The sequence below is a fragment of the Stegostoma tigrinum genome, chromosome 3, assembly GCF_030684315.1.
Source record: "Stegostoma tigrinum isolate sSteTig4 chromosome 3, sSteTig4.hap1, whole genome shotgun sequence".
NCBI lineage: Eukaryota > Metazoa > Chordata > Chondrichthyes > Orectolobiformes > Stegostomatidae > Stegostoma > Stegostoma tigrinum.
Window position 1 is genome coordinate 100,978,716 of NC_081356.1, and position 12,730 is coordinate 100,991,445.

Here is a 12,730-nt window from a genome sequence, read left to right on the forward strand (position 1 = left end):
TCATGTTACAGCATCAAAACCACATGATAACGGCTGTTTGTTAAGTCCTATTCCTCTGAATGATTATTAGTACTTCCTCTGGTTATGAAGTTTGATTAGCAAACAGTACAGTAGCTGTAACTACTGTGTAGCTGCACAATGGAACTACATGTCAAAGTTCATATTCTTTCAGATTATGTCTTATTAATCAAATCAACTTATGTGTGCTCAGTAGACTTTATGGAAAATTGATGAGAGAAAAACATGTGGTACACCTAAGAAATGTCAAACAGTGCATTAAATTTTAAAGCTCTACAACGATGGTCTAGTTGTGAACATTTCTGAGGTAGTCACATCTTACAGATATATTTTAACCTTATAATGGTTAAAGAAACTTACCTTTCCTGAAACTCATTGAATCCATTGCCAGGGTAACTGTAACCTGTGTGGCTGACACTCTGACCAGCTCTACCCTAAAATATTAGTGTTGTAGAAGTCTACGGCACAGAAAAACACCCTTTCGCCCATTGGATCGATGCCAGTCAAATGCAACCACCCAACTATTGCAATCCTGTTTCCCACAATAGGCCAATAGCCTTGTATGCTTTCGTATTGCAAGTTAATCATAATGCTAAGTAACCCCTTGGACCTATTGGATTGACCCTATTGCCTGAGAGAGGGCATCCAATTGTAATGACCTATGAAATTGTGGTTGTGTATTGAACCACAGAGAAGCCCACCAACCCCATATTGAGGCCAATTTTATGAAGAAAAAAATCAGCATCTTTTTGTTTATTCATTATGAGGTTTGAAACTAGAATGCATGATTAATTATGTCAAAGTCTAAGTCAAGTTTGGAAGTTTGTATAACTTGTTTCTGCATCTTTAAAAACATGGATAAGCTCTGCATTTCTTCTGCTTCTAGTTTTGTAAACATTGTAACCCTGAGATTCTCAATTTGTCATGAAGGAGAATGACTTATGAAAACACAACTGTGTTGGCAGTCACTTTGAACAGGGCAATATTGTCACTTATGTATTTATTTGGAAGTAATAACAGCAGAAATAACATCTCCCTCCCAAAGCAATACTTAGAAACTGATGGATTTAATCATTGACTGTGACAAGTGCGGTCAATTTATATCTCATAAATACGCTTATATAAGTGAATCACATTTTCTGTGTTGTTATTTGAGGGAAAAGTAATTGGGTTTGATTTTAAGCTTGTCCGCCAACCAGAAATGGATAGAATCCAAATAACTGTAATTTTTACACTTTATCCATTGTTACTCTCACAACTTCAATGGAAAATGAAGCCAGAAAGGGAGTAAATGTGAAATCCAATCTATTTCCATTGGCTTTCCATTGAGTGGTTTAGGTTAAAATTACCATATTCCTTTATAAGAAAATAGATGTTTGAATGGTGCAAAAATAATCAAGTGGGTTGGATAACAAATTGTTTCCCTCATTCTAACATAAAACATTGGCCCTGAGTCTCCTCATTGTCTTTCATTTATGTTGTTGTTATGCCTTTATGTGCTCCTTCTGCCTCCTGGATTTCGTATTATCATATTAAAAATGCAAAAGAAACACTACAATAACAAAATGTTCAGGCTGTTTCTTGGAACTTTACTGTCCCAGCTGCCATCCAGACTTCTATGTCTTCTTTCTTATCAATTAATTACAAACATCAATTGGTTCCTGAATAGAACACTCCAATCTAATGGCAGAGGAGGAGTGACAGTGAGATACATCATTCAATAACAAAAGGTAAGAAAAGAATTAACTGGACTTCAATGGCTCCCTCACTGCCATGTATTCTACATTGTGAGGATGACAAGCCATTTACAATCACCAAGAGTTATGGAGGAATGAGATTGTTCTAAACAATAGGTTTCTCTTTCAATGGAGACGCATCTGGCCCAGGCTCATTGTGAAGCCACGGGTGAGAAGTTCTTCTCTTTAAATTTAGCCTATTTTTCGAATCAACCTTTTCAGAGATGTTATTACACACCTCTGGAGCAAGTGGGACTTGAACCTGGGCTCTTGACCCAGAGATAGGGATACTACCACAGCATTGAAAAAGCCTGAGAAGCTCATTCCCTGAAGTTTAATTGTCAACAGACATAACATTAATTGCTCTGATTCAATTCCATTTCATTTTCCACAGAGAAAAGGCACCTGACCATCATATACAATGTGGTAATTAAGCCATACAGGCCATTTGTCTCACAATGCAGGTGCCAGTTCTTTAAAATGGTCTGATTATCTTGCTCAGGTGACCTTTGACCTTGAAGCAGTATGTACAGGGTTCCTGATTTATGAAAATCCAACTTCCAGTGTTCTCAAATGTGATCCCATGCAGTGATGTAATTTTAAAGATATGTCATAAGAAACATTTTGTACTTGCAAACAGGTACTTCATGTTGTCCTGCATTGTGTTTTGACTTGTGCGCAAATCAGCTTGTGAACAGACTCAAAAGTGAAACCCATTTGCAACCAGATAACAAAGTGTGGAGCTGGATGAACACAGCAGGCCAAGCAGCATCTCAGGAGCACAAAAGATGACATTTCGGGCCTAGACCCTTCATCAGAGAGCAACCAGCGCCTGCTTGTAGTCAGAACACTCATAATTTCATAAACATTTACCGATTCCATTGACATTTTGATAAGCGTGTTTGGAAAGGACTGTTCAGACTTTGCATCAATTGAAATATTCTTGGACAATAAGAAATACTGGCCTGTGTCACCTATGACCCATAACCTGGAAGTAATATCTACAGGGAGAACATTAACAGACAATAGGTGTATGACTGACAGAAAAAAGGGAGAGTCATAAGCAGAGGAACTGAAGGATCAAGGCACAGATGCAAACAAAAAGAGAAGGCAAATGGGGTTGGAAAGAGGAACAGAACAAATTCTTGTGAGGAGACAAAGCAGCAAATCACTGAGGAACAGATTTGATTTTCAATTTGAGAGAAAATGAGACAGAAGCTCTTGGAGACAATGCGCCAGGTGCTTAAAAGAGTAAAACCTAGAAAACCATGTGAATAATTTGGAGAAACTAATGAGCTGGGTGTTTCTCATAAGTGTCCAAACAGTGAATCAGGGAGCTATTAACTGGTGTGTTGAGAAGAAACTCTGGAAGTCCACATCATTAGAACAGTCACGAACAAAGGGGAGGGAATTTATAAAAGTGTGTGCCCTCCAGACGATATTTGTACCTGTGAAACTTGGAGGTGAAGGCTGTGGTCAGTTGGACTCAGCCTGTCATGCATGATTAAAGAGAAGTATATTACAGAACTATGTAGCTGCATAATGCCATATGTCTGTAGGAAATGATGTGAGTCATTGTGGCTGTGAAAGACATTTCTTTGTTCCATTGACTCTAAGTGAAACTTACCTTTTAATTTGAAACATAATTTGTCTGTCAAGCCATGTTTAATTTACATTGGTTCTGATTCATGTTAAAGTAAAAGCTACAAGAATGGAATCTTGCTGGTAATTTCTTTATTTAGTGACTTCAGTAAATTTGGTTAAAGGTACCCAGAGAAATTGTAACAATGTCACTGGCTCCTTCCGTACAGCTCTGTAATGGTTTTGTCCTCTTAGGTATTTATCCAGTTTTCTTTTCTAAGTCACTTTGGAACCTGCTGCCATTACTTTTAGGCCGTGTGTTCAAGCTCAAAACGTCTCACTGTGCAACATTCAGGGTCTTTACTAAGCTCTCTGACCTAAACTGTTGAATTACCCTGGGACTGGGGATGGTCAGTGTCATGTCCCTGATGTCTCTTAACCAAAGTGCATCATATGAAATCTAGTAAAAGCATTTTACGCAGAGCAAAGCCTGGTCGTGAGACATGGACACCAATAACAACATAATGTTGCATGAGGTGAAGCAGTAGTAAGACAATCATGGTTGCATCAAAACGTAAGAAGTAGGTGCAGGAGTAACATCACATATGGTCCCTGCAGCCAACTCTTCAAATAATGAAATACTTGAGCCATGCACAACTCACATAACATTTGTTTTTCTACCCCAATTTGTAACCAACATTTATCCTTCAGCCGATATCACTCTGATAGGTTACCATGTCACTTATCTCATTGTTGGCTTTGGTCTGCACAAATTGAGTGCACTATTCCTTTATGTATCAACAAGATTACACTTCAAAATGATTTAATTGTCTGAGAAGAGTCATGGAGATGATAAGTTTGTAAATAGCATGAGATAGCTGCATGTCACCCTCCTCTTTCCCATCTCCTGCTGGTGTTCAGCATTACCAAGTTTCCTTTAAAAAAAATCACTTATGGGAATTGGGTGATGCTGTCTAGGCCAGCATTTATTGTACACCGCCAATTACCCTGGGAAAAGTGGTGGTAAGCTGCCTTCTCATAACACTGCAGTCCTTGAGGAGTAGGAACACCCACAGTGCTGTTAGAAAGGGAGTTCCAGGATTTTGACACATGGAACGATGAAGCAACAACAATTAATCTACGCACCTGCTGCCCTTAGCATCTAGATGGTAGACATTGTGGGTTTGGAAGTTCCTATAGGAGGAGTTTTGGGGCATTACTGTTGTGCATTTTGTAAATAGTATACACTGCTGTCACAATGCATCAGTGGGATCATAGAATTCCTGCTGTGTGGAAACAGGCCATTCATCCCAACAAGTCCACCCTGACTCTCTGAAGAGCATCCAACCCTGACTCACCATTCCCCACACACTATCTCCATAACCCTGAATTTCCTAGGGCTAATCCACACAATTTAGACATCCCTGGAGACTATGGGAATTTAGCATGGCCAATCCACTTAAGTTGCGTCTCTTTGGACTGTGGGAGGAAATTGGAGCACCTGGAGGAAACTCACGCAGATGCAAGGAGAATGTGCAAACTCCGTACAGACAATCACACAAGGCTGGAATTGAACCTGGGTCCCTGGCACTGTAAGGCAGCAGTACTGACCACTGAGCCACCATGCCATTGTAAAGGGAGTGAATATTCAAGTTGGTACTTGGAGTGCCAATCAAGTAGGTTGTTTTGTCTTTGATGGTGTCAAACCTTTTGAGTATTGTTGGAGCTATACTCATTTGGACAAATCTGACTGGTCTGAAAGTACTGGGGAGTCAGGAGGTGGGTTACTTTCCTACAAATTCCTAGCCTCTGACCTATTCTTGTCGCTATGGAATTCAGTGGAGGATTCAATGATGGCAATGTCATTGGATATCAAGGGACAACGACTAAATTCTCTTGCTGCAGGCGATCACTGCCTGGCATCTACGTGATGTGCATGCTACTTGTTATTTCTCTGTTTCCTTCCTTTATTTAGACTTTATCACAGTTTGACGCAACAGAGTGATTTGCTGAGCCATTTCACACATTACTGTGGGTTTGAAGTCACAGATAGGTTAAAGTTTACTGAGGTCAGTAAGGACATGTGATCAATGTGAGGAAGACTTTGCCTGAGTGAGACAGGGACCAAGGGAGTATATTTAGGAAGTTGATTCAGTGTAGAAATTGGGTGCACAGGGGGGAAAGGTGTTTTTTTCAAGTTTAGAGTAAGAGGTTAAGTGAGCTGAGTGGGGACTTCCATGTAGGGTGGGGAGGACGTGATTTTTTCATTCTACTCTTCCAGTAAATTCATTGGTTAATAAAAAAAATTCTGTTGGGCTGACTTTAAATTCCTATAAATTAGAAAAGCATATTATTTGCCTAACAAAGATTTACCTGTAAAACATCACAAACAAGTGGAAGTCAGGGCCAATACAATAAAGTAATATAAGGAACCCAAAGCAGAATAAAGTTAACATAAGGGCAGTAAAGGTAAGCCATGGCAACGCAACTCCATTGAGTGGAATGTGGGCAGTCATGGACCCTGTTTGGTGTCGCAGATGACCATGTGTTCAGGAACTGCTGTCATTTGCAGAAACTTCAGCTCCAGGTTTCAGATCTCAAGCAAAGGTTGGAGTCACTGGCACATCCACAAGGCTCAGGGTTAGGGTTAGAATTAGGGTTAGGGTTAGGATTAGGGTTAGAGTTAGAGTTAGAGTTAGAGTTAGAGTTAGGGTTAGGGTTAGAGTTCGAGTTAGGGTTAGGGTCAGCGTTAGGGTTAGGGTTAGGGCTGGGTGAGGTGGTCACACCTGAGTCCGAGGGCACAGGTCAGTTCTTCTTTTTTTGGTTGTTCCTTCTGCTATGTTTTATTACCAGGTCAGATTCCGTTAATTCTGCCGCTGCTAAGGATAGTGTACACGCACAGTAGCTCACCTCTTGCATTTTGGAGTGTCTTTGAGGAAATTCATTCCCTTCTTCAGGCAGTATCAGCGTCCAGGTGGTGACATCCATCTCATATTCTGAGATTCGTGTCTGAGGAAGAGTCACCAGACCCAAAACGTTAACTCTGTTTTTCCTTTCACAGATGCTGCCAGACCTGCTGAGCATTATCAGCAACTTCTGTTTTTGTTCAGATTCAGAGGTATCTTCAAAGCTTGCTGGAGAGGGGGAACCCATGGGTCCGGAACAGTCTGAAAGGCAGTTGGGGAGCTGGGCACATTTTGAACTGGGTGTCCATTTAACCAGACATTTATTTCGATTGGCTCTGATTTGGATGTTGCCAATCAATTTAACAGTTCCAAACCAGATGTAGGTAGACTTTCCAGAGTGTCCACTCTCCTGGATACTGGCCTATGAGTGCTTTTATTCAATTTAAATCTAGTTTTGCTGTCTTAAGTCCAAGTAATGACACCATCTACATTGGCTTAGCAGCCTGGATTCTGAAGAAAATTTTAACCATTTGTCTGAGGCTTGGCTTTGTTTTGGGGTTTTGCTGTGGGCTGATGTAGAGGCCCTCTGTTCAGGATATGCCCTGAGTGAGGTCATTGCAACTTTTTTCACTTAAGTTGTATTCCCCAAGCTCAGTCAGACTAGTGAGGATGTTCACTTCTATTGGAATACTCTGCAACTCATAAGTCCCACTTGCTGCATTTTTCAATGTTAAAACCAATTGGAGTACCTGTTGGAAGTCCAACTGAGCTTCAGTTAGTAGGTGCTTTTGCATAGTTACACCATTAATCCTACATACCACAGTCTCTCAGCATCTCATTAAGAGTTAAACCAAAATCCCATGCCTCTGCCAGCCATTTTAACCTAAACAAAAATTCTGATATGGACTCCCCTGGTTCTCGAATTGGTGAGTAAAATCGACACTGTCTCAGAATTATAGGTGACTTGGGGTCACAATGTTCCTTAACTATATGCATCTACTCTTGAAAGGTTTTATTATTTGGTGCCCCAGGGGAAGTTAGACTCCTAATAACCAAAAAAGCTGTGAATCCACAATCTGTCAACATTGCTTATTGCTTTTCATCTGCCCCGATGTCATTTGCTCAGAAAAAAATATTGTATTCTTTCCATATACTGGGCCCAGTCTTGAGAGCAGGTTAACCTTCCCAAATAACAGCATGATGCTAGATATGGTCACCTCAACTCAAAAAACAACTGTTGCAAGCAAATTACTTCAGGAGCATGCATTGCTCTCATCACCACTGAAATAATTCCGCAGAGGCTGTGGTATACTGTTACCAAGTCATGCTTTATTTACACATGGAGAGTCCTTGACACTGATTCAGCTCCCTTACAGCCACCTCTCAGAGTGAACAGAACATCTGACATTCCTGTTCTTACCTGTCAGCCAGGGCTCCCTGATTGAGCCAGATTAACAGTCCCAATCAGGGAACTGTTAATTCTATGAAGTGTACCTGGCCCACCTCCTTACAGTCACCACACTTTCAGTCTCTCCTAGACCCAAGGGAGGTGCCTGAAAACCAGAGAACTGCAAACATCACATCCCAGCAATTGCAGACCAATTAATATAGCTTCAGCATTGGGGTGAGCTTCTGACATAAAGCTTTTGATAAGATCTGAAACAAGAAGTCAGTCAACAATATTACAGCCAACCAGGTGGATGGTAGTATTACTAGGACAGAATGGCTAAACGGACAGAAGATAAAGAGTAGGAACTGCAAGAATCAGTGCCCATGACCCAACCATTCACAATTTATCAGTGAATTTGGTCATGAAAGCAAACGGTTTAGTAAGTGTCAAGAAATGTACATCCTGTTTAATTCACCTGCATAATTCACACACTGGGAGATGAAAAGATCAGCTGTCTGTTAGCCAGCTTGGAAAAACAATGAGCAAAAAATGTACCTCGATCAAAAGCTGCTTGGGGGAGACAACAAAATGTGGATGATAAGCAAGAACTGGAGAACGCTCTCTCTGACTCTCTCATCAATCCCAAAACGTCAGTGCCTGCTGAAAAGATAACTGGGAACAACTGTTCCCTGGGAACATATAAACTTTACCACTGCTAAATAAACAAGACAGCAGCTAAACAGTCAGGACTCTAAGATAAACTGCAGCTGTTTTTACTTCCCCGTCTGTACACAGACCTTCCCCCGCCTCTTGTCACGTCTGTTTCTGTTTGTGTTTGGCGTTGCATTTCAATTATTTTTCTCTCGGGGATATAAGTAACAATAATCCTTCGTTCCTCGAAGAAAATGTTTTGTTTCGAATCCTTCATATTGATCTGGTTAGTTACATTTCAGTTGGAACGGGATAGCTACATGCTCAAAAAGAAATATTTGTGGTGACTGAGTGGGAATCATAAAAAACACGAGCTGGTCATCTAGTCATAGCAAACTGAATTAAAGAAAGCTTTTGGAACACCTACATGAAAATGGTCATATTAGCGAATGTCACTTCAATAATTTATGGTTTGAAAAATAGGGTTATGCTGCAATGCATTGTCGACAAATGTCACGGTGTTGTAAACTTCCGAGGTCAACCAGAACATTGCCAACGTATCAGAGATAATGGGAACTGCAGATGCTGGAGATTTTTCCAAGATAATAAAATGTGAGGCTGGATGAACACAGCAGGCCAAGCAGCATCTCAGGAGCACAAAAGCTGACGTTTCGGGCCTAGACCCTTCATCAGAGAGGGGGATGGGGGGAGGGAACTGGAATAAATAGGGAGAGAGGGGGAGGCGGACCGAAGATGGAGAGTAAAGAAGATAGGAGTCTCTTTTGACTCCTCCCACTTCCTACAGACTAAGGGGGTGGCCATGGGCACCCGCATGGGCCCCAGCTATGCCTGCCTCTTTGTAGGTTACGTGGAACAGTCCCTCTTCCGCACCTACACAGGCCCCAAACCCCACCTCTTCCTCCGGTACATTGATGACTGTATCGGCGCCGCCTCTTGCTCCCCAGAGGAGCTCGAACAGTTCATCCACTTCACCAACACCTTCCACCCCAACCTTCAGTTCACCTGGGCCATCTCCAGCACATCCCTCACCTTCCTGGACCTCTCAGTCTCCATCTCAGGCAACCAGCTTGTAACTGATGTCCATTTCAAGCCCACCGACTCCCACAGCTACCTAGAATACACCTCCTCCCACCCACCCTCCTGCAAAAATTCCATCCCCTATTCCCAATTCCTCCGCCTCCGCCGCATCTGCTCCCACGATAAGACATTCCACTCCCGCACATCCCAGATGTCCAAGTTCTTTAAGGACCGCAACTTTCCCTCCACGGTGATTGAGAACGCCCTTGACCGCGTCTCCCGCATTTCCTGCGACACATCCCTCACACCCCGCCCCCGCCACAACCGCCCCAAGAGGATCCCCCTCGTTCTCACACACCACCCTACCAACCTCCGGATACAACGCATTATCCTCCGACACTTCCGCCATTTACAATCCGACCCCACCACCCAAGACATTTTTCCATCCCCTCCCCTGTCAGCTTTGCGGAGAGACCACTCTCTCCGTGACTCCCTTGTTCGCTCCACACTGCCCTCCAACCCCACCACACCCGGAACCTTCCCCTGCAACCGCAGGAAATGCTACACTTGTCCCCACACCTCCTCCCTCACCCCCATCCCAGGCCCCAAGATGACATTCCACATTAAGCAGAGGTTCACCTGCACATCTGCCAATGTGGTATACTGCATCCACTGTACCCGGTGCGGCTTCCTCTACATTGGGGAAACCAAGCGGAGGCTTGGGGACCGCTTTGCAGAACACCTCCGCTCAGTTCGCAACAAACAACTGCACCTCCCAGTCGCAAACCATTTCCACTCCCCCTCCCATTCTCTTGATGACATGTCCGTCATGGGCCTCCTGCACTGCCACAATGATGCCACCCGAAGGTTGCAGGAACAGCAACTCATATTCCGCCTGGGAACCCTGCAGCCATATGGTATCAATGTGGACTTCACCAGTTTCAAAATCTCCCCTTCCCCTACTGCATCCCTAAACCAGCCCAGTTCATCCCCTCCCCCCACTGCACCACACAACCAGCCCAGCTCTTCCCCCCCCCACCCACTGCATCCCAAAACCAGTCCAACCTGTCTCTGCCTCCCTAACCGGTTCTTCCTCTCACCCGTCCCTTCCTCCCACCCCAAGCCGCACCCCCAGCTACCTACTAACCTCATCCCACCTCCTTGACCTGTCCGTCTTCCCTGGACTGACCTATCCCCTCCCTACCTCCCCACCTATCTTCTTTACTCTCCATCTTCGGTCCGCCTCCCCCTCTCTCCCTATTTATTCCAGTTCCCTCCCCCCATCCCCCTCTCTGATGAAGGGTCTAGGCCCGAAACGTCAGCTTTTGTGCTCCTGAGATGCTGCTTGGCCTGCTGTGTTCATCCAGCCTCACATTTTATTACATTGCCAGCGTAGATAGTTTTGTGGTGTGCCTGCACGATTCAACCCCGCGACCACAAAAAACAAGCGTCAGCCAATACTCAACAGAACAGAAAACTCGAAACGTCAGCTTTCCTGCTCGGCCTGCTGTGTTCATCCAGCTCTACTCTTTGTTATATCAGAAAACAAAAAAAAATGTCGTTTTGCATCCCTCGCTGATTGTTGAGCTGTTGTAAAATCTTTACTGCATAAATGTCAGAATCCAACTTTCACAAGTCTACCCATAAAGTCCGGAATTTATACTCAAATATAAAGAGAATGGAGAGGGCATTATCGTATTTATGCTCCGATGTCTGCTTGTTTGTGTTTATTAATAAAAGTTCACTTTTCAACTTAACCATCAAGATTTCCTGCACGCGCACTGCTGCATCTAGTGAGACTGATGAAGTTTTTTATATTGGAATGGGGAAGCAATGGTTGCATGGGAAAAACAGGATTAAATAGCCGAATGATTACACGCAAAACTTCTTATGCATGCTACATAAATGGAACAGTGCCAGGGACCGATGTATCAAACTTTTACATTCAACTACATAACGCTTCATTTCCAAAATCATGCATCGCAGAATCTCAATGCCTCATATATACACCATCTGCGCGTTCTTGAGTGCGTGCCTCTGAGCTGCTGACTGCAAGAGTGCTTTGATCATCGACGACAGACTGGAAATCAATACAGCTAAAACTGAACAAAAAGTTGCTGGAAAAACTCAGCAGGTCTGGCAACATCTGTGGAGGAAAAAAAAAGAGTTCAGGTCCGGTGACCTTTCCTCAGCTAAAATTGAAACTCACTAGCATTTATCACAAGATATTTACAGAAAAAGGAAGTAATCCACCCTGGCGCCGTTCTGTAACATTCGGATCCTTTCCTCATATTCCATTGACCTTCTTAATATCAGCTGTACATTATTTATAAATTTGAAAAAATTGGACTAAGTTCCTGAATCTAATTCATTTATGTAAATTAGAAACGCCAGTTGTCCTGTAATTTGTCAGATCGAGTTGGGAGAGCGGATGTGAAAATCGGCCCTTAGTTAAGATTAGCTGCAGAGAACGCAGGATTCAAAAAGTTGTTACAGTTTCATAGAAGATATTAATTAAGTCACAATAAGTGCAACAGATGATAGTTAACAAAGGCACTGGTATGTAGTCAGTTCGTTCTGGAACGCCAATTTATAATCCTTCAACTAATTCAGCGTTTTCTCTTCAAGTTTCCTGTTGACTGTGATTAGCTCCTTCCTTTACGTAAACTATCAGCTGCACACCATGCCGCTAAAAACTGGTTAACTTATTAACTTTTCAGGCACAGCCCATGTGCATGGTCAGTGGAGTTCCTGAGGTCTGATTGTTTTGGTAAATCAAGGCCATTTTCTGATTGGTGCCCTAAAGATAATGGTCATCTCCTGATATCAATTACAATACAGTGTGGGTTGGGGGAGGCCAGGCAGCACCAGAGGAGCAGGAAAGTTGACGTTTTGGGCTGGGACCCTTCTTCAGAAATGGGGAGGGGGAGAGGAGATCAGAAATAAATAGAGAGGGGGGGGTTGGTGGGATGGTGATAGGTGAGTGCAGGTATGGAGTGGTGGGGAATGGTCAGTGGGATAGGTGGGGCAGATAGGTGGTGAGAAGATGGACAGGTTGTATCAGGTCAAGGAGGCTGGGATGAGAGGGAGCGTTGGACACAGGATGAGGCCAGGGGTGGGGAGATTTTAAAACTGATGAATTCCATGTTTAGGCCATCGGCCTGTTGGCTCCCGAGATGGAATATGAAGTGCTACTCCTCCAGTTTGCGGGTGGTGTTATTGTGGTACTGGAGGAGGCCCAGTTGAGATATGTCACTCGGGGAGTTAAAATGGTTGGTGACTGGAAGGTGTTGTTGTTTGTTGTATACAGAGTGGAGATGCTCTACAAAACAGTCTCTGAGTCTACACTTGGTCTAACTGATGTAAAGGAGGCCACATGGATGCAGAGGTTGGTGGGGTGATATGGGAGG

The 12,730-nt window shown here is 43.3% G+C and overlaps 1 protein-coding gene across 5 annotated transcripts in view; it reads right to left on the bottom strand.

The window, feature by feature from the left end:
* Positions 1 to 12,730, bottom strand: part of fam151b (family with sequence similarity 151 member B) — a 76,526-nt gene that overhangs the window by 2,353 nt on the left and 61,443 nt on the right. The gene's annotated exons all lie outside the window — the stretch shown is intronic.